The following is a 22,354-nucleotide window of genomic DNA, read 5'->3' on the forward strand; positions in this document are numbered from 1 at the left end:
ATGGTAGCAAATAAGGCATTATTGCACAGTGTTTGGAGGCATTATAGCAAGCTCCCTCAAGTGCTGTTCAGTTGTCTGTCCCAAGGAAGATGCCTTCGAGTTCTTTTAATTTGAAGGCAACTCTTAAGTTGTCAAGTTTGCTGCTTTTTTGAACAAAAGCTCCAATACTGAATTAAGTCCAAATACTGTTCCTTGAAAAGCTAGAATAAAGACCACTTTGTCCAGTTCTCTCCTGACTATCTTTTTAATAACACTTGCAAGTTGCCTAGAAAAGTTCAATTCCTTTTTATTGTGTATTCTAAATGAATATGTAACTGAATTGACCTTGACAATAAAATGTTTTAAATAATAATTGCATTTACTTTTAGTTAGTAAAAGCTTATATTATTTTATTCCTGGAGATCCACTTCTATTTTTTTTTACCTTAGTACAGTTCTGAAGGTTCAATGGTTTAGAGATGTTAAAGATGGCATGACACATTGAACCCTCTTCCCTAAGGATACAAGTGTTTACAAGGCAGCCTGTCCCTTTTCATTTCAACTTGCTTCCCTCACGGGGACAAGCAGTGTCAAACTCAAGCAAATGGAAAGCCAGCGATGTGTGCAGGATACCACAAGCATGACATCTTTCCTCTGCTCAGAGAGACACACTCCATGAGGCTTAGCAAATACAATACAAGCATCCTGAAGTAATTTAAGGGGAAGCACAGTTTTCAACAATTTAAGGATTTGACAAAACATTTTCACAGGTTGTTTTTTGGTTAAAGAGGGCATTCTAGGTGGTCAATCCAAAAATTAAGTCACTATTAAAACCAGAAGAGTCCAATTGTGTTAGAGGACTACACATTTCCTAATATTTCGTCAGTTTTAATTTCAGTTAGATTGATCTGATTCATCACCAATTGTTTGCAATTTGTTATTACCTTTGAAATGTATACATATTATTAATCTACCATATTAACAAATTTCTTATTTTATATTCTTAAAAGGGTGTAACCCTGATTATGCAGTAGAGGATGATATTTCTCATCAATCTTCCATCTCTATTTTGTAAATGTCATAGTTTTCCAAAGCTTGTTTCAAAAATTAATATTGCAAGGTAACCATCTTACTAAAATGTGTAAACATAACAAAGTAATTTTGATTACTATATACATAGTAATACCTATTGCCATATGCCAAGAATAAAGATTGACTAATTTAAGAGACCTTTATAACCACTGTGACTTCATAAATCATGTTGTTGCAACACTATAAATGAGTAAACCCACTTTTAAAGCAACTGACTTCTTGGTTCACAACATATTGATTAGATTTATTGGTTGTTTTCATAAACAGAGTGTTAACATGTGTAAGTTCCTTGACATTACCTAAAGCTTAATTTACAACCTATGTGATATGAAAACAGAATATCAAACTACTTCAGGTAATAAACCACCTGTCAAGAAAGTACTATATATGAAAGTGATGATTTCTTAAGAAAATTTTGCTTTTTGAAAATACAAGTAACACTCAGTTATTAAACTCTTGTAAAATGAAAAGACCGAGCTAAAAGTGAAAAAAAAAATTCTTGTCTATGTAACGTTATTCATACTAATCAAAGACAATTTTGTCATCAAATCGCTCATACTCAGAATTTGCTATTGCTTAATTTGTTCCTCTAGCTATCAATAAACATGTTCAGGGAATGTTTGGCTTACTCTTGCCTGCTTATGCTTCCTCTCATCATGTTTATGAACTATGAACAACTTAAACTTAATGAATTGGTCTCTGTCAAATGTGATCTGGCTCAGGGGCTACCACAACTTAAGCTGAATCACATCTATTTGCTTAATATGCCTTTGTGTCATGTGATAACATGCACTGTAGAACTTCTAGTGTACATTTGTTCTGACTTGCAGAAGCTACAACATTTATTATCATTTTTGTTGTTCATGTGGCCTAATGAAAAAGCCAATCACTTTAGTTGTCTTCACTGAATGTGAAAAAGGAACGTTGAAATGTTCATTCCTTGTATTACTGTGGAGTTCTGTCATTCTGTGTAGAGACTAGCTCAGTCTATGATCTGCCCTGTAGCTAGCAAGGAATGGGGGCAAACATTTTCAAACTGTACTGAACATATTGAATGTATTGAAGTTAAGCCTATGTAAGTTCACTATAGAAAAGAAATACAATGTTTAAGTACAGAATGTAACTGAAGTTTAACATGAGAAAGCTATGACTGTAATGAAACAGATTAAACATTTTTTTTTCTTTTTCAGCCTTTCATGAGTAGTAATGTTTGTCTAAATTTTTGGATCGGTTCGCAGCTGAGTGTGAAGCGGCTGGGATGGGAATCAGCACCTCCAAATCCGAGACCATGGTCCTCAGCCGGAAAAGGGTGGAGTGCCCTCCTCAGGGTTGGGAGCGAGATCCTGCCTCAAGTGGAGGAGTTCAAGTATCTTGGGGTCTTGTTCACGAGTGAGGGAAGAATGGAGCGTGAGATCGACAGGCAGATCGGTGCGGCGTCCGCAGTGATGCGGGCTCTGCATCGGTCTGTCGTGGTGAAAAAGGAGCTGAGCCATAAGGCAAAGCTCTCAATTTACCAGTCGATCTATGTTCCTACCCTCACCTATGGTCATGAGCTATGGGTAGTGACCGAAAGAACGAGATCGCGAATACAAGCGGCTGAAATGAGTTTCCTCCGCAGGGTGTCTGGACTCTCCCTTAAAGATAGGGTGAGAAGCTCAGTCATCCGGGAGAGGCTCAGAGTAGAGCCGCTGCTCCTCCACATCGAGAGGAGTCAGATGAGGTGGCTCGGGCATCTGATCAAGATGCCTCCTGGACGCCTCCCTGGTGAGGTGTTCCGGGCACGTCCAACCGGGAGGAGGCACCGGGGAAGACCCAGGACACGCTGGAGGGACTATGTTTCCCGGCTGGCCTGGGAACGCCTCGGGATTCTCCCGGAAGAGCTAGAAGAAGTGGCCGGGGAGAGAGAAGTCTGGGCATCTCTGCTCAAGCTGCTGCCCCCGCGACCCGACCTCGGATAAGCGGAAGAGGATGGATGGATGGATAAATTTTTGCGATTTTTATTTTTTGATTTTCACTGAACTTTTTTAAAACTAACTTTGTACTGTGGGATTTTTGTTTCTTATTTGACTCATGCTAGATCCTATCTTGCCAATTCAGTAGCTGCTCGATTTTGGGAACCTGGAAAGATGTAGCTACACATCATATGGCAATCTTAACACCTATGAACTGAAAGCCATTAAAATAATGAAAAAAAATGTAAACACATAACAAGTAGTTTCTTCCTCATTTTGGAACTGGATTTGATTAGTGTAATTTTTTACTACTTACTCAAAAGACTAGACAGATAAGCTTATGAAGGCACTGATATGTCATCTAACTCCCTATTTCAGCTGGTGTGTAGATTACATACAGTATGTTTTATTTGGGGATGAAGGGGAAAATGTCTATTTGGGGATGAAGGGGAAAATGTATAAGAGCATTGATAAAGTAGTATAGTGCTCATAGATTTTGAAAGAGATTGCATAATGCTGTCCCTATTCTTAAAGAAGCCATAAATACCATACCATTTTCAAAGCCAACTTATTCCAAAGGTGGGTTGTAGGAGGCTGAAGCCTATCATTGCAATCATAGGGTGCAAGGCAGAAATACTCCCTGAACAGGGCACCAGTCCATCACAGGGTAAGTAGCTATATATTTTATATGTTTCATAATTAATGACATGACTGGTTTAAACGTTTCACATAGCCTTGGCAGCTGATGTGGTAGTACTTTTAATAACTTTATGCAATAGTTCTCCAATACAACATCTCCAGCATGACACCTGTTCTCTACCTCCTGAAAACCCTGAATGTACCTTATTCATAAATCCTGTGTTTTTTGTCTTTATCTGTCCTTTGAAATGATATTTGACAATTGCAAAACCAAAAACCGTAAATCATATTCTCTTAAAAAAATGGGAAAAAGTCTAGATTAATAATATAATGAGGAACTTCATATAATAAAGCTATTTCCGATTCTTGATTATAATGCCATAACAAAATGTAATAACCTATATTATCAGATTCACTTGGAATTACAAATATTCTTGGGCTTTGTAGAGTTTATTATTGGTTGAAATTAAATCACAACCTGAATATTCTTTAGATACCTTGACAAAAATATAGAAGATATTTCAAAGCTTCATCTGAAAGTCATTTCAAAATATTTAATCTGCACTTCAAAATATTTTGAAATGACTTCTATCAAAGGTGTCTCAATTCCAAAACAAATGCATTTTGAGCATGCACTATACATAATATATACATCTTAAAATTATACTGTACCAAATTATAGTATACTATATAAAATTATAGTATACCATTGTCAACAATTAGCAAAATGGTTGAATTTACCAAATATGCCATTTCAAGTTTGTACAAATAAAGCTATTTAAAGATATTAGGAAACTGTATTTGAGACAGTGCACATTAAAGTTAAATGTAAGCAGTAAAAAACTGAAGTAGTATAAAATATAGAAAACTAAAATATTTTGACTTTTTACGCACTCACTTCCTGTCTATGAACTAAATCTAATTTAATGTCATTTTATCTAACTATGTCATTTTAAATAGCTATACTTCAGAAACTTGCTCCTTCTCCATTCAATTCTAAACTCTAAATTCCTTCTTGGAAGAATAAATACTTGATTACTCTACATAAGAGTCTTTTTACATTTTGAACGAAGCAAGCCTTGAATTTTGGGCATGTTAAGCTAAGAGACCTTCTCAGACTGATTCATTCACAGCCTGCCTTCAGTAAATATCACGTTTGGGTCTAGAAACTTGATACCTTCAAAATATTTTAAAACTGAAAACAGAATTTATTAGTAACTATTTGAAAAGTCAGGTACTGCTACACTATTCTGACTACACAGAACAGCTACTGTATATTCAGCAATGTGAATCACTAAATTATAATGATCTACCAGTCTAGCTCTGTAGATATGCACAAGTAAAAATACAGTCAATATTTATTTCAGCCTCAGCAGAGTCAACAGGACCTATAGTAATAAAATAACAGTGATCCTTGTAGACTCAGTAACTGCTTCCTTGCTGCTCAAGTTCAGTGAATACAATGAATTCCCGTTCTGGAAATAATTTATATCAGTACAATATGCTGCGGGTATAGATTTTTTCCCTAATGTAAAATGCATGTAATGCGTCCATAAGCTTTATACGTTCTACACTTCAGAACACATGTCAAGCTAGTGTTAAATATACAGTAGTATTAGACTTGTCATTAAAATCCTTGACAAGTTGGGCAGTAGATGATGATGTAATTTCTTTGTGATACTTGTTTATATTTTTAGCTATATTTATTGAAGACACAAATACATTTTTAAGACTGGCTGTCTGTTGCCTTGGAAACACAAAATACAGAGCAGTGGAGACTACCTGGCTACCAACCTTTATTTTAAATCCTTTCAGAAAAACAGCTTTAAGTTAACTTCATTACTGTAGGAGAACCAAATTACAAAACAAATCAAATATTGAACCAAGTTATCATTTGATAAAGATGCATTATTATAATATATTCATCATTTTGTCTAGGTATTGTACATATGATAGCGTGAGACTGATTTATCAGGTTTGTACCTAACAGACAAGTTGATAACAAAAGATTTAAAAGCAATATGCTGGCCTAGATGTAACATATAGATGTGTTCATTTTTCTTCTGCGAAAAGCATTAAGGGATTGTCAGATAGCATCACCAGTTTCTGTGTTTAGGTCACAGAATCTAATACAGACTGGTCTGGCTATCATGGTCTTTCTGTCCCCTGACACACATTTCATTTGGCCAATGCTAAATTTGACCTATCTTCAGTTCAGATAATCTATGTATAATTAAAAAATGTTTATCCGATTAATCATATAGGGATTATTGGTATAAAATCTTTCAATTTCCTTTTACCTACAAATATACATGTATATATAAAATACCAAATATACATATACCTATGTCATAGGCAAATATACCTATGACATTTATATGATATTGGGTTATTCTTAGCAGTGTACTTTTGATCTAAAGCATTTTAATAGTTTAAGGGGTGTGATATGGTATATGCATGAGATGCATGCAAAGAATGTAATATGTACCTTTGCCTCAGACTACATGCTTACAATTTGGAAAAGCACAATGATATTTAGCAAAATACATTTGACAATGTGACTTCTTCAATGGGAATACTAGATCAGTTTTAATTTTGTGTTACAAAGTTTCAGTAAATACAAATATTTACTCTTCCCTGCCTTATTGTTTACTTATATGGACTATATGAAGATTATCAAAGAAGAAATAGTCTTAGTTCAATTAAGATCTTTTAAAATATGTTGTTTCAATTTTGTCACTCACACACAGATAACAGATGTCCTTATTTAGAATCAAGCAAACAACTAGAAATTTACTTAACATTTCAGTTATAAATTACTAAAGGATAAAAATATTTCAGGAGAAAGTAACAACAGATAATTATTACAATCAGCCATGTTTTCTTTTGTTTATCAGTTCTAAAGTAAAAGTTGTAGGAAACATCATTATTTTCAGAAAAACTAGGGGGCTCTGCGCCCTGCTCGTTTGGCTCACCAACCCCCGGCCGGGCGCTACACACTAGCCACATTGCAGTTCTGCCGCTCGTGTATGGGTAAGTGGATGTAAAATTTAAAAAGATTGTTCATTTCATGTGAATTGTTACATATGCATAACAGAACTAACTAATTTACATTACAGCGTGTAATTAACTATTGTAAAAAATAGTAAAATGTAATAAATTGAAAAAAAATTATGTTTCATGTTGCGTCAGACATATTCGTTGTGTTATATGTTTTTGTTGTGTCTGGCTTTGAAATTAACACGCAAATACTTTATAAACATACACTTTTACTGTAAAACTTCAGTAAAAACAATATTTGGAATTAACTTTTTTTGTCAATATCGCAGTGCATTCTGATTCCATGTTTGCAGTTACATCGTGACAACGCAACATATAACTGCCTGTGAGTGAATATCGTTTCTTTCTCTCTAATAAACCGACTTTCGAATGTTTGTCCCTATATCTTGTTAATTGTCATAGCAAAAGCTATTCTAACGTGAAACTGTAAACGTTTTAATACAAATGGCATATCAAGATCTCCTTTGGTGTCTAAAGCTATCCGTAAAAGATGTACTATATTACCTGTCTAAAGCTATCTGCAAAAGATGTACTATATTACCTTTCTTGTCGCCTGTTAAAATTTTACATGAATTTAATTTTGAATACAACTAATCTTGTCCTATTGTACAGCCCATCACTCATACATAAATTATGCAATAACATTACGATACATCCTTCTTTCAACAGTAATTCAGCCGGTGGAAGACCAGATGGTATTAATGGTTGTAGATAATCTATGGGATATTGTAAGTCGATGTGTTCATCTTCTGCACCATCACCACCAACTGTTTCAGCATAGTCTATTGATACGCATTTAACCAATCTGCTGTGTAACCATTCGACAATTTTCATGTTAATCCATTTGACTTCATCGTTTCTGGGTGCTAGGATTTCCCGTGTACTCATTTCTTCTGTTGATAACCCTTTGGGATGAAATTCTTCAATTAGATTTGGACAGAAGTCTTTTATTGGGAACTTAAAGTGAGGAAAACGTAAAAATTTATAAGAGCTGAGAGCACAGGAACTGTGTCTTACAAAAGCATTCACACGAATGAGAGGTGAGAGGACCGTGGGTGTGGGCCGTTAACCGGAAATGGTTGAGAGAAGGGCGGGACCCCCCACTACCAACTTGAGACGAGACAAGACTATTTCCAAGAGATTTTTTTCAAGATTTTCTTTTATAATAGAGAGATAAATCAATTTGATTATATAAATATGTTTAATAAATTTTACAACTATTAATCAATTAACTGACATATGCTATAAAGATATGGTGGAAAAAAAAATGAAACCATGAAATAACTGATGTAGTCAGTTCCATTTGACATATTTTACATTTTTGCCAATTCAGCTTTGCTCAAATGGTTTTCTTCAACTGTTCTATCCTCAAATTCCTTCTTTGGGACTGTTGTAACTTCCATTTAAAGCCAAGACATGGTAGACAAGCTTGCTAGTATCATCAACAAATACACTGGCAAATTGTTCTCCATGGTGAAAAAAGTGAGCAACTTGTTAAATACGTGTTTATACTACTGCAGAAAGTGGCAGAGTGGTGCAGAGATAGCGCTGCTGCCATGTAGTAACGAGACCTGGGTTCGCTTCCCAGGTCCTCCCTGTGTGGAGTTTGCATGTTCTCCCTGTGTCTGCATGGGTTCTCTCCGGGTGCTCCGGTTTCCTCCCACAGTCCAAAGATATGCAGGTTAGGTGCATTGGCGATCCTAAATTGTCCCTAGTGTGTGCTTGATGTGTGAATGAGTGTGCCCTGTGGTGGGCTGGCACCCGGCCCAGGGATTTGTTCCTGCTTTGTGCCCTTTGTTGGCTGGGATTGGCTCCAGTAGACCCCCGTGACCCTGTGTTAGGATATAGCGGGTTGGATAATGGATGGATGTATGGACTTCTAAAGTATAACATCTATCCCAATGTGCCACATTTGTAGGATCACTCAAATAGCAATCCTAGTCTAAGTTATTCTTCAGTAAGAGTCAGCATAAATATTTTTTGGACATTGTTAAAGTATTTTCACTGTATTCAAAAATACTACATTTTAACAGAAATTTTATGTACTGTAGTAACCTTTCTTTCTCCTAATGAACAGCAAATACGGTGAGGTATGTCACATCATAATGCATCTGAGCAGGTGGAAAGTTATTGAATTTATGTATAAGTACTGTTTATTGGCAATTCTACATGGATTGAATATCAGTGAGTTAGGCTTACCCTGAACCCTGAGTCTAATTTACAATAACATATTGACCTTCAAGGTAAATTAACCACTGAAAGGGAAAATTTCTGTGATTGTGAAGGACACTTTCAAGTATGAGAGGTTAAAAGGTGCTTGCTGTTCAATATGGTTAAATGCTGTAAGCTAAGGATACACACACATTGCTGAAATAATCAAGTCAGTAAATATAAGAAGCTAAAAACAAAAATGAGTAAAGGACTCTGTTGCCAAAAGACTGCTTAAATAATAAGGCTATTAGAAAGTCACAAACAGCTTTGATCCAGGCTAACAAGACTTCATAAAATATGAAATATTTCCATATGTTTAGGCTTTACTTTCATAAATTATTTTGCTGCAAACAGATACGTTAAGATAAAATATTCAGTTTAATAATTACATTATACTAAAAACAGCACTAAATAGATTCAGAAAATGAATGTGTCATCAGACAGATGCACAGTATTCGTAATAGTTACATAAATCAATCTGTACTGTAGGAACCACATCTAGGAATCTAACCTAATGCTTGGTCAATGAGGACTGAAGATTAATTATAGACTATTATGTATTCTGTTATGCATTCTTTTTCATGATTGTTGTTTTCGTTTTTTATTAAAAATGTGTTTCCTACAAAAAATGAAGCAGTTATGAAACAACATGTAGTAAGTGATCCCTCTTAAAATCTAGAGGTTCAGTCAATGGAAAATAGACATTCTGGAACAGCAGTTGTGAAAATATTACTGAAAATATTACTAAGTGGTTAAATAAAATGCAAGTCATATGATATCACTATTTCTTTCACAGCTTAAATTGTTTTATAATAAAGTACAAACTAAACAAAATCAGTCTAAGTGCATGAGACTACCATTAGAAAGAGGTTGTACAAATTAGATCCACAAGAGACATATGCCAAGAGAAACTTTGTTGTCCAGAAAGAGCATCAGAGCAAGACTAAGGTTTGCTCATGAAAACCTAGGTAAAGACTTGAGGTCAGATTTATAAAACTTGCATACACACAAAAAGAAATTTGAAATGGGCATACGCAACTCTCCACACAAAAGCTGCAATTTATAAAAGAAACCTTGACAGGAAAACTTGCCTATATTTTTACAGCAACTCTGACCCATCTGTACACAACATTTTGGAAAAACTGGGGAATGACGACACTTAATCAAGAAGAGAAATGCTGCCAAAGTAGCTAAACGATGACTTGTGTGTATAATAATAATGTGCTTTGATGCGGCAACCATACTAAACCTCAAAAGTGATGAAAAGGACATATAGACTATTTTGATTATTTTGATTGACTTAACTTTTTCAGGGTGGATTTCAGTTTTTTTGTCAAGTAGACAGGTTGAGACTGGTAATCAACTGTAAACAATAACCAAACTTGCCATTATGTTTAGGTCCGACTCTTTTTACTAGAAAGAAATTTGGCTTAGTTGGTTTGACCAAAATTCCCAACACTTCCATGAGTAGCGAAGAGCAAACAATGGAAAAAATGGCATCGACATCTGGCAAGAGATCAACATGAATGCTCAAAGTAAAATACTCCATGGATGACGTTTTGCATATTATCTAAGAGTTGTCATTTTGATGCAAGTAATCGAAAACAAGAAAGGTGCCAGAATCAGTGATCCCAGCTGGTCGTGGTGCTGAACCTCTTTATGTAGCTGCCACAATGACAAGAGGTACAAACCAGATTGCATTGTTCTGCAGCTGTGGCCACCGCTGCCAACCCCACCACGCAAAGACAGCCTGTCAACCATCCTGCTGAGCATTCCAGCCAGCCATCATGCCGCCCGTGAGCAGCAAGAGACGTTTTAGGTTGATTTATGTGTGAAACCACTGCTTTGTGTGCTTTTCAGAAAACTGTTTTTTGGAAAAAATATTCAGTCCTCAAAAAGATAAAAGGGCAAATACTACATATGTGCACTGAAGAACATTTTAGTTTTGTCAATTTAGGCTACCTGTTGTTATTTCTCAGGATTAGATACCAAAACATTGTAAAAACACAAGTGTGACTCACTCCCTGCTGTCACACACGTGCGCATGGGAGGCAGTCAATGGGCTTAAATAAGGGTAAAATGTATTCAGGGTTGACAAAGTGCACAAATGTCTTTTCTCCGTCCTCTGCAGATCAACAGAAGGAAAGACCATCTAAATCCCAATCAGGTTCCACTTCCGTTTCAAGACCACGCCCTCCTGCTGACCTGACGCCCATAGGATTGTCAAGCAGGTGGCCTATGATGCTGTCATTAATGCCTTGCCTGACCACCTCGGCCAGACGGTCCATAGGGAGCTGTTCAAAAATATGGAAGCCCTCATGGAAGTCATTGAGTGTTATAGGGCGGCGTCGCAGACCGAGGGATCCAAAAGGCCCACTCCTCAAGCCAGACAGGGGCGAGGTGCTCCTCCGGACCCCAATCCCCGCAATGTGTCTTTCTTACACTGCCAGTACGTGTCTAGCATGGTTGCAATAGACTCCCTGATATACATGCATTAGAATGCCTATGGAAAAATTACAACAGGCCTCCAGCCAGAAATAACAGGCAAATATTCTGAAGAAGCCATTAGACTGCCATTGACTGATATGAATGCAATAGCGTCTATGAAAAATTCATTTAGATTTATGAATGGCAACTGCACAAAGCTACAATTCAATGGTAACATTCTGAATAATGACGCTTTTAAAATGAATTCACTTTAAGCCTCATTTTCTTATAGACCTAAATAATCCTGTTATAGAACTCCAGTTTAAAGGTTTATTACTGCTGCAAAACACAGTACCAAAAACAAACACATAACTAATATATCTGTGCCCTTCTGTGCATCACAGTGATTTAAAACCAGTTTGCCTTTTGTGTTCTGTTTAAACATGCCATATTTAATCTCTGTAGACTTTTCTGCTGAAACAAAATACTAAATGCTCAAAAAGTAAAGGAAAAATTCAGTATTACAAAAAATTTTAGCTATAGTAAAACATACTTAATGTTAACCTAATTTTAATGAGGAACATAATATCATTGCATTAGTGCAATAATATTTTTGTTCCATACATATATTTTAATAAGAAACTCATTGAAAATCTGAGAAATTCAAGTCCATATAAAAATATTATCTATCATGCCGATTTGAAAATGAACAAGAATTCCCATCAAATTCAAATGAGCAGACAATGATTATAATAAATGGTTCAAGGTTTAATCAATCTGAAAATAGTTCAAGGTGTAATTTGCCTCTTTCTGCTCAGTTTGAAACATTACCAAATCAGGGCACACTTCACATCATGCCGCCTGCTAACTCACCCTCATTAAGAACATAGCATGCTAAGTTTAACCTCAAGGCCTGCAACTTGGCTAACCCTTTCTGCTTTTCCATCACAAATATGCGTTCACAGCTTTTCGATTGCTAGCTAGTCAATCAGACACATTTACAGTAAATTAGACAGTCCTTTAAGAGATAAGTGCCACTAAATACGTAACCTTGATACATTTAAAAGGACAAACTCAAGTTTTCTGTTTATTTTTCTGGAAAAAAGACATTTTAAATTATCATATCATACTTTTTTTTTAGTAATGACAAAACTATTACAGGCTTTAAAGCTCTATTACAACTATTGATTTAATGGGTGTTCCTGCAATAATCTTCTACAGTATATATTTGATTAAAGAAAGAAGCACAAATTGGCAGTCAACCTCTAAAACAGTTCTTTAGCAATAAAAAATAAATTTCACCTAATGCTAAATAAAGACAGACATAGTGATGGAGCGCTTAACCCTAGGGCACATGTGTGGAAAACTGGTATTAAAGATATGTGCTAATGCCACTTATTAAAATCAGGGAACGAGAAAGAATATACTTCTTAAGAAGTGTTGTGACAGCACTAGATATTATAACACATGTATGTCTTAAAGTAAACAATTCACTTATTGTTAGAACAAGAATTGAAACTGTATTCGGTGTAATTTTCAAACAATTCAGTGTATGATATTCCACCAGAGTGTCTCTTCCACTCACTACTTTTCATGTTTTTCATTAGAATTAAATGCCCGGCTGGTGCAAAGAAAGTATCCAGTTTTGGGAGCTGGAGGTCATGTCTCCTTTTTGGCAGACAATGTTGTACTTCATGCATCATGAGACAATGTTACCCAGCATGTGTTTATAGAAAGCCAACATCCAAATCGAATAGCACAATTTTTTTATATATAAAAATACATTCATTTACTCTTGTTGGAAAATTTCAGGTAATGTTGGTTTTTGACCAATCTTGACCATTGTTTTATAATTTAACAGTAGTAAAGAAACAGTACATCAAAAATAATTACCCTGATGCTCTAACATGGATTGGTTTTGAAAACCTAGAACAGAAAAACTAGGGGTACTGAAAAGTCATGAATAAAAATCAGAAGAAGCTGATGTTGAGTTTTGATTTAAAAAAACACTTTGTTGCATATCCAATCCATGCCACTGACTCCTTGTTATAACCTGAACCAGTCCCATATGCAGCACTCATTTTATAGAGATTCAACTATTAATAGAATTACAGACTGACTGCAATGCAAAAAATGTGTAATAAAACATGCTGATGTTGATATTCTGCATGCTCAGTTTCAGATAAACAGTCAAAATTGTCAATTTGCATTTTCACTGATGAAAGACTACAAACTATACAGTATTCATATGGGTACTAGCAAATTTAACTAGTGATAGAATGTTGAACACTGTGACATATTACAAAAAGGCTGACATTTACAATCACAAAAGTACAAAAATCAACAGTGGGAGATGGATGATTTAATTCATAAGTTAGTTATGGCACTAATGTACATAATTATTGTTGGTGGCTCAACATTATGCACTTTACGTTTTGTTGTAAATGAAAACTTCAAACATTACTACTTTGAAAGTATTTATCACAGATAGTTGACTTGAATAAAGTTTAAAACTGATGAAGAGGTTAAAATACAATATATTACAGCATGTTTGCAGTTACAGTACTTGCAGCTGCATCCCTGGGTGTAAAAGATACACTATTTCCTCATGTTTTATTTCAAAGAGCAATTTAATAATTTTTAAAAATTTAAAATTCTATAAAGAAAAGCATAAATACTCTAGAGCTAAATAAATCTGAATAAAAAAATAGATATCGTGATGCAGATTGTTGAATGTGTAACTGAACTGAATTAGTTAAATAAACAGTTTTTAGTCAGTTTGATTATAGCAGCTTTATTAATTACCGTCTGAAAAAAAATACTGTATGTACTGTATAACCAGAGATATCTAGTGTAAAATTTATAATCATGTAGTAAAAGCCACTTGGCATGAGTGCAACTAGGTCAGAATTACACTGTTGCGTATCACTTATACTCAATCTGTAACAAGACGTAATGTTAAAAAAAACATTTTAGCTCACCTCTACAGCAGTCTTTGATCAGTATATATAAATTGCTTAACTGTAAGACAGGTTGTCAATAAAATTCAGTGGGCTACATTTCTGTAGCACAATGCCAGAGTCAATGAAATCCAACAACTTTATCCCTTTTAAATCCTATTATTAATATAACAAGCTTTTTCCTCTCAACCCATAAAAAAAACCAAAATTGGTTAGACCCATAGAAATATCTTTTTTTAATCTTTAAAATTATTTTAACCATTGAATAACATCTTAAAATTGTCAAAGTTACACTAAGATTTTCAAATTGCATTTTAACCTACCTGGACCAGGCAGGCCATTACTAGAACAATTTGGAGAAAAACTGCTTCCTCACATAAAATTAGTCTGAATTTTCATTTCATCATACATTAGACAGTAACGATAGAACTGTTTTCTTACAGCCCCAAAAGCTTGGGGAGAGAGTCGTGCCTGTTCACGGTTTCTATGCAGTTTGTGTGTTCTCTGTTTGAATCAGTTTATCTTGGTACATGTTTCCTTGTGCATGTTGAAGAACTGTGTCTGAGTGAAGAGGATGTATGAGTAAATATACCATGCAATATACTGGTGTCTTCATACATCAGTTACGGTTATTTACTGCCTTGCACCAGATGCCACATGGGATAGATTCAATCCTATATTAACCTGTATTGCAAAAAGCAAGGTTGAAAAGTGTGCAAATGTATGAATGAATGAATGATATCATGTGCAATATATGAAACAAAAAACAAGATGGCGTCACAAGAAAAATTAGAAATATACATGTAAATGAAAATCATAACATTATGCATCATAATGTTAAAAACCACCACATTCAGAACACCTTAATATACAATTACTCTCTTAGATACTAAGTAACAAATCAAGGTTACTATGAAAAATGATAGCAAAATGTTAAAAGGATGATTTGGAAAACATTAAGCAAAATAAACCTTATATATTAAGTTACTGAATTTCTATACTAGCCATAGATTGTCCATAGGAAATGCCATGTTCAAACACAATGTTTTCGTAAGTGCTCTTACTGCCATTGGCATCTTGGAATAAAGGTCAGTGATTGCAGTTGTCAATGAGAGGTTAAGTAAAAAGATGCTCTCATCAGTGGAATTTTTTTCATTTAAATTCTGGTGGGATCTGGCAGAGAGACAGTGTCACACACAACCCCAAACACACATTAAGTCCAAATGTGTGTGTGTGTGTGAGAGTATGTGAGAGAGAGAGAGAGGGAGAGAGGGAGAGAGAGAGAGAGAGAGAGAGAGAAGCACTTAAAGAACAGCACTTATAGGACCCACTCCTTGGCTTAAATACATTGGCCCTAATATGTGGCTGCCAGTGAGCCTCAGGAAGGAGTTAGGGAAAATTAGGGCAGATGGTGTTGCCTCTGATCACAAGGCAGTGATATAAGGCAGAGCCAGTTTCATTAATTTGAAGGGAGCAGGTGCAGCAGAAAATAGATCATTGGACTCACAAAGAAAGAGACGTGGATGATCAGAACCTATGGAAGACAAACTGAAGGGCAGCAGAGGAAGAATACAGACTTCAGTAATTCTAACATGAGGAGATGAGTAAGGGACAGTGTGTTTTACAATGTGTTAGACTACCACGTCTAATAAATGATAAAATATCAGCCAAAAGAATGCCACAAGAAAATGTACGCCTAGAACACTGCTGTTTTCAAAGGCCTGCCCTTCCAACATGATCACAGACTAGCGGTTCCAAAAAACAAAATTTCACATACTCCAAAAAGTATTTTTTGAGATAATTGCATTGAGAATATTATGGAAAAGTGGACAAATATGATAATGTTAACTAAAGTTGAGCTTGTGGTAAAAATTTAAATTTTTTCAGTTAGTTTGACAAACACAAGCAATAAGGGTAGACAACAGATTACTAAAGGCTAATTTCAAGGCAGCAATGATGGAAGCACTTAAGAAATGAAAGATATAGGAAGGTCAATAAAACAGCAGCAGTAGTGGTCCCCGAAGTAAATTGTAAACTGGGCAGGCATTCAAGGAAGCCTATGAATATTGTCTTTTGGAATTGAATTGATTATGAATGTCAAAGTCAAGATAATGTATTAAAAAATCAAATTAAATTTCTTGCAGTTAATTTCTCACTTCCTTTGTCCAAAATGTTGAGGTTCTCCTCACATGGCTACATTTCACAACCTGAATAGCTATACTTAATAATTGCACTTCCAAAAAAAAAAAAAAAAGAGGTCCTGAAACACATACTCAAAAATTGAATAAAACAAAAGAATCATAATAATGGATTGTTTCAGAATATAAAAAAATTTATATATATATTATACAGTAATCCCTCCTCCATCGCGGGGGTTGCATTCCAGAGCCACCCGCGAAATAAGAAAATCCGCGAAGTAGAAACCATAAGTTTATATGGTTATTTTTATATTGTCATGCTTGGGTCACAGATTTGCGCAGAAACACAGGAGGTTGTAGAGAGACAGGAACGTTATTCAAACACTGCAAACAAACATTTGTCTCTTTTTCAAAAGTTTAAACTGTGCTCCATGACAAGACAGAGATGACAGTTCTGTCTCACAATTAAAAGAATGCAAACATATCTTCCTCTTCAAAGGAAACAGAGAGGAAAGCAAACAAATCAATAGGGCTGTTTGGCTTTTAAGTATGCGAAGCACCGCCGGTACAAAGCTGTTGAAGGCGGCAGCTCACACCCACTCCTTCAGGAGCAGAGAGAGAGAGAGAGAGAGAGAGAGAGAGAGAGAGAGAGAGAGAAACAAAGTCAAAAATCAATACGTGCCCTTTGAGCTTTTAAGTATGCGAAGCACCGTGCAGCATGTCGCTTCACGAAGCAGCTGCACACAGAAGGTAGCAATGTGAAGATAATCTTTCAGCATTTTTAGACGAGCGTCCATATCGTCTAGGTGTGCGAACAGCCCCCCTGCTCACACCCCCTACGTCAGGATCAGAGAAAGTCAGCGCAAGAGAGAGAGAGAGAGAGAGAGAAAGTAAGTTGGGTAGCTTCTCAGCCATCTGCCAATAGTGTCCCTTGTATGAAATCAACTGGGCAAACCAACTGAGGAAGCATGTACCAGAAATTAAAAGACCCATTGTCCTTAGAAATCCGCGAACCAGCAAAAAATCTGCGATATATATTTAAATATGCTTACATATAAAATCCGCGATAGAGTGAAGCCGCGAAAGGCGAAGCGCGATATAGCGAGGGATCACTGTATACATATATATATATATATATATATATATATATATATATATATATATAGGCAGATTTTTGGCAGATGAAATTTAATTTATTAAATGTAAAGTATATTACACATAGGAAGTAAAAATTTTAGGTTTGAATACACAATGGGCGTTCTGAAAATCGAGAGTACACCTTATGAGAAGGATTTAAGAGTCATAGTGGACTCTAAGCTATCGACTTCCCGACAGTGTTCAGAAGCCATTAAGATGGATAACAGAATGTTAGGTTATATAGCACGATGTGTGGAGTACAAGTCCAAGGAGGTTATGCTCAAGCTTTATAACACACTGGTAAGGCCTCATCTGGAGTATTGTGTGCAGTTTTGATCTCCAGGCTACAAAAAGGACAAAGCAGCACTAGAAAAGGTTCCGAGGAGAGCATCTAGGCTGATTCCAGGGCAAAGCAGCACTAGAAAAGGTTCCGAGGAGAGCATCTAGGCTGATTCCAGGGCTATAGGGGATGAATTATGTGGATAGATTAAAAGAGCTGAGCCTTTTCAGTTTAAGCAAAAGAAGATGAAGAGGAGACATGATTGAAGTGTTTAAAATTATGAAGGTAATTAATACAGCAGATAGAGACTGTTACTTTAAAATGGGTTCATCAAGAACATGGGGACACAGTTGGAAACTTAAGGGTATATTCTGCACAAACACTAGGAAGTTTATCTTTACACAAAGAACGATAAACACTAGTAGTGTGGTAGACAGTAAGACTTTAGGGACTTTAAAAACTTGACTTGATGTTTACTGGAAGCTCTGGTGAGCTTTGTTGGGCTGAATGGCCCGTTCTCGTCTAGATTGTTGTAATGTTCTAAAAGCCAAATAACCTATAAATTACAAAGATGACATAACCTGGATCATTTGAAAGCCGCACTATAATTTGATGAAATTATGTGTAATATGAAGTATGGAGTAATAGAGTGTGCATTGTAATGTCTAATGATATTTCATTGGTACAACCCCACTGTAGGGAAATAGAAACCTTACTATACTACATTATGATGACTGTGTGACAATTATTGTTATTAAAAAGGTTATTACAAAAACACTATTTCTTTCACTCATCATATTGGAAAAGCACTTGGTTGAATTCAGTCTTGTCAGTAGCAAGATATGCTCATCATCAGTACTCCAATGTGTTATCAACATCTTATTGAAAAAATGAAATACATACTGGAAACATGCAACTAATATAACATGAATTATTATTAGACATAACAGATATACTGTTATATATATATATATATATATATATATATATATATATATATATATATATATATATATATATATATATACAGTGGAACCTCGAGATACGATCACCTCTGTATACAAGAAATTCAAAATACGAGGAAAGTATGAGCGAAAAATTCAGATCTAAATGCGAGCATTGGCTCACGTAACGAGCCACGAGCCAGGCTGTGGGTATAGCTCGCGGCTTAGCGAGGGGGCGTGGTAGCAGTTGCGAGCCGCGATCTGCGGTGTCTGCGTTTCTCACTTAAGTGCACAGGTGGGAAACTGCCCACATCCATGATTGTTCCTGTGGCTGATGGGCTGCAGCTGCCATGTCCTCCCCGCATATATAGAGAAGCACGAGCCGGTTAAGGGGGAGAAGAAGTAAAAGAAAAGAGAGGAGAGAGAACGGAGGTTGCGGCAGGCAGGCAGCAGTAGTAAGAAGTCGGTGTGGGAGAGCGAGCGAGTGCAGGCTCGCATGTAGCTGAACAGTGAGCTGAACAGGCGAGCCAAACAGCTGAAGCAGGACGGTGTAGAGAAGGTCAGCTGCATTAAGAGTGTCTCGCCTGTTGCAGAGCCCGCAGGTGAGACGCTAACAGAGAAGCAGCACCGGGGATTGTCATCTGTTTCTTAAAGACTGCATCCTTTTGACGTTTTAACCTCGTGTTAAAGGATTGTTATTCTTGTGTATTTTAAACGTCCACTTCACAACTGTTTTAAGGATTATTTATTTAAAGATTTATTGAATGCTCTACTGCACTTTGGACACCTGTTTTGATTCTTTTAATAATCAGTTATATTATTTACCAGTGTTATTTATTAAAGGTAGACTACAGTATATATAATTTATCAGTGTTATTTGTTAGGAAAATTGATTTTTATGTTAATATATTTGGGGTGCGGAACGGATTAACTGGATTTCCATTATTTTCAATGGGGAAGTTTGTTCTAGATACGAGAAATTCGCTATACAAGCTCAGTGCTGGAACGAATTAAACTCGTATCCCGAGGTTCCACTGTATATATATATATATATATATATATATATATATATATATATATATATATATATATACACACACACACATACACACATATACACATATATGCATACAGGTAAAATTCCGTTACAAAGACCTCCCAGGGACCTAAAAAATATTTCGTTGTAACGAAATTTTTGTTGTAATGAGATTTCGTATTTGTTGCTATAGTGCTTTCTTTAACTTGCGTCCAAGCGTTTGCAATCATTTCAATAGCTTCTTTCGCGTTAATTTTCATCTCCTCCTGCCTACAAATTATGCTGACTAGAATTTTTCTCAGCATTTCCTTGTGATGATACACTTTCAGGGTGCGAATGATGCCCAAACCCAATGACTGAAGTGCTGCCATGCAATTGGGTGGGAGGAATTCAACGTGAACATTATCTAAATGTGGAAGCATGTTGTGGGCAGCACAGTTATCAATCAGAAGCCGAATCATCCTTTTTTTTTCTTCAAGGTTTCTGAACCCTTTTGAGACCCCCCCACTCCCCACCCAACGGGAACGACACGCTGAAGTGCATCCTGAAGCACGATTGACGCATCTGTGGAAGATTGTTTGTCCATTGCTGGAGCAGGGCAATAGGAGGTTCACAGCGCTGTAGTGAAGCGCCACAGAAGCAAATCATAAAAGATCGGTGTCGCGCTATAAGTCCCCGTCTTGCACCCCAAAACACAAAGCTGAGTCTCAGTACTTCAGCAAAACCAGCTTTATTCAGCTTGAAACAGGAACGGCACAGTTATTTATTGTAGCGGGATCTGCCACTCTGCTATGCACAGATATAGCAGTCAGGCAGAGTCGTGCAGGTCAGTGATCAAGTAATCCTGTTACCTGCATTTACAATGTGCGTGCTCCTAACCTTACATCACCCATCGAGATCTTTTCTGTTTACTTTGGCGGAGAGACACAGCATATCTGTCAGCCTGATATTATCCTGTACAGACGCGGAGCTCGCACTTTGGGATGCTCTTCGGCTTGCTGTCTAGTTGTGGGAGGTCCCAAGAGAGTTTACAAACCTCACATTTTCTTGATCAAGTGCCGTATTAATAGGAATGTTTCTTGAACGAGCATAGAAACTGCTTTTTCGACGTCTTCAAATGCAGTAGTACACATACGTTTGCAACCCGAGATTTTTCTTCTTTTTTTGCTCTGTCTTTCAAGAAAGTTGACTGTGTCAATGGTGAAATTCCGAATTCACTGGCAACGTCTTTTTTCTGTTTGCTGTAATCGAGAGCTACAAAAAATTCAAGTTTTTTTTTCTTTTCTAATATGAACTGTTATCGTTTTTTCGTGTCCGCCGTTTCTATAGGAGGGTGACAATGAGTTAAATTCCAATGGATGTTTTTCAAATGTTGACGAGCAATAAGCAAAAGGTATCACTGAAAACCACTGAAAACAAAAATAGCAAAAAAAAAAAAAAAAACAGTATGAGGAAAGATTGAAGAAAGAAAAAAAATTACAGTGTTTCTGTTTGGGGATCATTCTGCACAGCTGAGCTGAGGCCACAGAACTAACTGCTCTGTGGATGATTCATTCAGGCATTTCAAGGTCTTTGTGCACTTCGTTGTAATGAAAGTATCTGCTGAATGTACTTGTTGTAACAACATTTTACCTGGGGAAGTGGACGAAGCTCGGTGAAGAGGAGTGGAGGCGGACCAGAGACTGTGAAGGCATTGTGTTGTGTGGCCAGGACTGAAGGGGTGATTGGTGCTGCGGCACTGGGTATTTTGCACTTTAATTACTGTACATAATTGTAAATAAACATGTGTGTGGTGAAACCATCATGTCTACTGTCTGTGTCCGGGCTGTTCCCCACAATACACACACACACACACACAATATAAAAGTAACAAATAAAACATTACAAGGTCATTTTATCATACTGTTACTTCAGTGGTCTAGACCAGGGGTCCCCAACCACCGGTCCGCAACCCACTACCGGGCCGCAGCCGTCTGACAGCCGGGCCGCGAGAGAACTGCCGGCAATGGAGACTCACTCAGACTTTTCAGAATGCTTGGTGGGCGGGGCTTTGCAGCGTCACAGAGAGAGGAGAGAGACCGAGGTGAGAGACTATTACAACAAAGTATTTTTACGGTCCCGACAGTTTCCCCATATGACACGAGACTATAGAAATCTTGTTACTACGAAGTATATTCAGCAGATGCTTTCATTACAACAAGGTGACCTTGAAATGCTTGAATGAATCATCCACAGAGCAGTTAGATCTGTGGTCGCAGCTCAGATGTGCACGTTTGCACAACGATCCCCAAACAGAAACATTGTAAAAAAAAATGATTTCTTTGAACTTTCCTCGTACTGTTTTTTTTTGATGTTTTTGTTTTCTGTGGTTTTCAGTGATACCTTTTGCTTATTGCTTGTCAACATCTGAAAAACATCCATTGGAATTTAACTCATTGTCACCCTCCTATAGAAACGGCAGACACGAAAAAAACGATAAGAGTGTTAATGTTTGTGATGT

General features: G+C 36.5%; 1 protein-coding gene across 1 annotated transcript in view; it reads right to left on the reverse strand.

Moving 5' to 3' along the window:
- The window catches only part of pacrg (PARK2 co-regulated), a 259,663-nt gene that overhangs the window by 177,937 nt on the left and 59,372 nt on the right, over nucleotides 1-22,354 (reverse strand). The window lies entirely within an intron of this gene.

This window comes from Erpetoichthys calabaricus, chromosome 14, assembly GCF_900747795.2.
Source record: "Erpetoichthys calabaricus chromosome 14, fErpCal1.3, whole genome shotgun sequence".
NCBI classification, from domain to species: domain Eukaryota; kingdom Metazoa; phylum Chordata; class Cladistia; order Polypteriformes; family Polypteridae; genus Erpetoichthys; species Erpetoichthys calabaricus.